This window comes from Myotis brandtii, unplaced genomic scaffold, assembly GCF_000412655.1.
Source record: "Myotis brandtii unplaced genomic scaffold, ASM41265v1 scaffold806, whole genome shotgun sequence".
In the NCBI taxonomy this organism is placed as follows: domain Eukaryota; kingdom Metazoa; phylum Chordata; class Mammalia; order Chiroptera; family Vespertilionidae; genus Myotis; species Myotis brandtii.
The window spans coordinates 520,415-524,900 of record NW_005371249.1 but is presented as its reverse complement, the minus strand read 5'-3'; positions in this window follow the sequence as shown (position 1 = coordinate 524,900).

Here is a 4,486-nt window from a genome sequence, read left to right as displayed (position 1 = left end):
ATCGTTTGTGTGCCTCACTGAGAAATGTCTAGGTAGACGTAGAATTACATGCCTAAAGAGGATTAATCTATCTTTTTCCACGATTGTGTTCAGAGCTAATTTTCAAAGACAGTTTCCATTTTCCCAGTTGTCTGAATGATAGTTACAAATTGTGCGCTCTCGTGCCTTCCCTTGTATTTATTCTACCCAATTTAATTTGGTTAGATTCCATAAGCTTTTATTGATTGCCTATTATAAGTTAGCCATATGTTGAGAGGCTAGGGGTATGAGAGAATGTATCACTATCCAGAAGTTTCTTTTCTAGCTGGACTGATCAAACATATACCCAGGAATCAGCAAACAAAGCCATCTATTCATTGGGGGTTGCTGAGTAGATTGGTGTGAGTGCCAGGATTCCTGCCCCTCCCCCCCCACCCCCGGCAGAGAAGTGTGGAGAGATGGATGGTGAGGATGGTTCTCCAGAAGGCTGTTGGAGGAGTCTGCACTGGAGAAGGGCCAGGGACGGCAAGCAGAGTGGAGGTGCAGGGGAGAGAGCAGAACAGCAGGTGAATTCAGCATGAGCTAACTTTTCATTCTCATCTTTAGCCCCTCATTCTCATGCCTTAATAATGAAAATAGTCCTTCAAAAGATGACACTTCAGCATGTCTCAGGACCTTTGCCTAGTCTGCCCTGTGCCCTCACCTACCAGTAAAACTCCACATTTCCCCTTAATTCAAGTCTTCTTCTGCAGTTTGGTCCTCATTAACTTTCCCGCTCTGGGCTTTTCATCGTGTTTTGTTTATCTCTTAGTATGGCGCCTGGAGCATTACAGACCCCCCAAGAGCTATCAGGCAAATAAAAGGATGAGAAAACAAATTACTGATTATTGGTTTTTGAGTCTGACTTACTACTGGGACTGTGAAATGTTAAGAAAGGAGTGGAGGGCACCAAGGTGAAAATGTGGGTGGCGGGTGCTGAGGTGGGGGGCACTGGGCTGCTCTTGAGGGGTTGGGTAAATACTCTTTGGAGAGGGAATAGGATATTGGCTTTCCAATGAATAGATGCACACAATTAAAAAAATACTCTGAAAAATCACTAAACATATGGGGGGAAATCTGCCTCTAGAGTAATCAAAAGGCTGCACATAAAAGTAACAGCACCTCATTAATAACTCTACTAAATCGGGGGTCAGTGAGCAGTTGGGGGAAATAACTTTCCCATTGTCTGAGGGAATGAGCCTGGGATAACCTTTCTGGGGGGCAATTTGGCCATATCTAAAGCCTTAAAAATGTGTGCAGTCTTCCACCCAGCAGTGCCTCTCCTGGGAATCCATCCTAAGCGAATAACTAGAGATGTATTATGCAAAGATGCTTATCTCAACATTGTAATACAGACATTGCTAAAGTAAACCAATTGTCCAGCGATAGCTTTACAAACGACCCTCCTAGCTATATGAAAAAGAATGTTTTAGAACAAGAAAGAGGCAGGAGAATTGTTTTAAGAGTAAAATCAGGCTATAAAGCAGTACATACAGTAAGTTCCCAATTAAGTTGAAAATGTGTATTTTCACCCAAAAGTCTAGAAGGGTAATTAGCAGCTTGTGGAGTATAGTGGATAAGTTTTTATTTTCTTCTTTTCCAGGAAGAAAAATTTCCAAATTTTCTACCAAGCACATATATTACCTTTATAATCAGGGGTGGGGGTGGGTGGGGGAGAATGAGTGTTATGTAAGAAGAAGAGATAAGCCATTGGAGAGCATTGTTGGAGTCTCATTGGGTTGAAAGCAATTCAGACACATTGTTTATCTTGCAAATTCCAGACAGGTAGTGTTTTCAGAAGGAAGAGTGAGTGGTCTTAGGTCCATTTGTGTGAGTGTATTTATAGAAGTGAAAGCTTTGGGGGAAGGAAATAGATTGATTTTTTTTCCCCTTGAACTTTTGAAATTATTTTTGCCACTCCATTTGTAATTGAGCCCACGGAGCTATTCTCATTTCTCCTTTTCTTAGGTACTACGTTCGACCTAAAAATGTTAACTGGCTTAGGATGTGGGTTTTGCTAAAATTATTCCCCTTGAAGTCTTCACTGGACTCATGCTTCACCTGTGGGGTCCCAAAGAAGACCACCGTTTGAAATCTATTTTGCTTTGCCATCTGATGCGCTCTGCCCCCGCATCCTTGGATAAACCTGGACGGCCCAGTAGGAAACCTCTCCTGCTTTGTTGGGGTGGTTGCATCAGCCACATGTAAGGGACTCAGGAGAAGGCACCTGCTCTGGGCGCTGTCTGTTGGAAAGGTTTATTTAGAGGCCAATCTGGCATCCACCTTATCCCGTGGACGTAACATTAGTCTGCAGAAAAAGAGATCAGAGCTGGGTGGAATCTCTTTAAATATTAATTCTAGCGATGCCTTTTGCCACACATCTCCAAAGAGCTCTGAACATTTCACAGACATTACCTCATCATTAATTTTCACAGCGTTCTTGGGTGAGAAGCGGATGGCAACTCTTATGGTCTCCATTTAGGGCGGAATAAAACATATATTTTAGATAGTTAAAATAAACTTCGGCGTTGTACTGACTAGATATTAATTGGTTTTTAAAAATTGAGGCAATATTTTGGTGTCTTGTTTCACAGTTGTCCTGTATTTCCCACAGATTAAATCGCCTTTCTGCATTTTTCTCTACCAACATTTGAGTGCCTACTGTGAACAAGCTACAATGTCGCTAGGAGGGACATTTAACCTCCTTAGTTCCACACTTAAGACCTTTGATGTTATGGCTTCTACCTGCCATTCCTACACTAAATCTCTCAACCCTGCTTCACAGACCCGTTGTCCCCCTCAGCCCTCTCCCTGAACTTGTCTTCAGTGTAGCTCTGCGCCGTCTCCTTTCTTTGCACTTTCTATGCCATTCCCCAGCCACTGCCCCAGTGCCCTTCTCTCCACTGCTGCAGGTCTCACTTGCCTCTTCTTCACAGCTTGGTCACCTCTTACGCAAGGCCTGCTCCGGTATCACCCTGCTGTACCCACAGCTGATGTGATCTCCCACCGTCCAGTCCCCAGATATCCTACCAGCCTCTCTGCTGTGGTCCTTACTAACTTTGACTTTGTATTTGAGAGATTTATGAATACTCCCTGATGGTATTTCAAGTTTCTTGAGTGCAGGGACGGTCCGATTCATCTGTATGCGTTTCTCAGTGACTTGCCCACGTTAGATGTCCAAACGCTCAATTGTGTAAAGGATTGAAATGGACATAATTTCAGGCCAGAGTTCACCAGTTTGTGCAGAGCCCTGTGGGGGACAGAGGACAGAGGTCACCGATAGAACCCTGCTTGGCCTGGCCCCTCCTTTGATCCTAGTCACTGAGGCCACTTGCTGCCTACAGGCCTGTTCTGACCTCTCACTGCCTCCACACCCACACCCTCTGAGGACCACCCCCACCCCCACACCAGCTCTCATCTAAGACTTGTGTATTAAAAACCACCCTTCTCTCATGGCGTTCTGGGGAGACATAGGGAAAGGGACATTGGAGTGTTTTTAAGGGTCACCTCTGTGCTTATTTCTTTTTCCTCTGTTGTGCAAATCACCCACACTGGGACCCTTTATCCAGAGCATTCTCCGTTCACGTTCACGAGCGGGCATGAGGGCTGGGGTTGGCTCGTGCTCCACCTGTGGCAGGCTGTTGAGGCTGGGCAGGTTATTTAATCTTCCTGTGGCGTCATTTCCCCATCTGTTAAGGGGGGCGGATAATGTGCTTGAGGGTGACCTGCCTCCCTGGGATGCTCTGAGGCTTATTGACTTAATGCCATTGCTATTAACTTTAACCAAAGACGGCTGGACAGAACCGGCTGGAGATGGGGCACAGAATAAATATGACAACCATAAAATGGACGCCTCGTGAGACCTTGGGCGTCATTTTCTGTGTTGCCCTTGGCACAGAGGAAACCAGTTAGCCCATCAAGGACCGCTAGGACTGGAAAGGCTTTAACAGGCTTCCAGTCCCGCCCTGGTTGGTGTGGCTGTGCAGCCGTCGGTGGCACCAGGGAGAATGTGTTAGGAAGGTCCCAATTGCAAGGCTGTGGTCCCTTTTCAGGATGGATCTTTTGGATATCTTGGCTGATTTGGCATGAATGGTCACATATTCTTTTGTGTGTATGTAAATATATGGTAAATATATATATATATACTAGAGGCCCGGTGCACAAAAATTTGTGCACTTGGGGGGGGGGCGGTCCCTCAGCCTGGCCTGTGCCCTCTCGCAGTCTGGGACCCCTCAGGGGATGACCACTTCTGGCTTAGGCCTGCTTCCCAGGGGATTGGGCCTAAAATGGCAATCAGACATCCCTCTGGCAGCCCAGCAGCCCTCGGGGGATGTCCACTTGCCAGCGGGGAGCAGGCCTAAACTTCAGTCGGACATCCTTAGCGCTGCTGAGGAGGCAGGAGAGGCTCCCACCACCACCGCTGTACTGGCAGCCATCAGCCTGGCTTGTGGCTGAGCAGAGCTCCTCC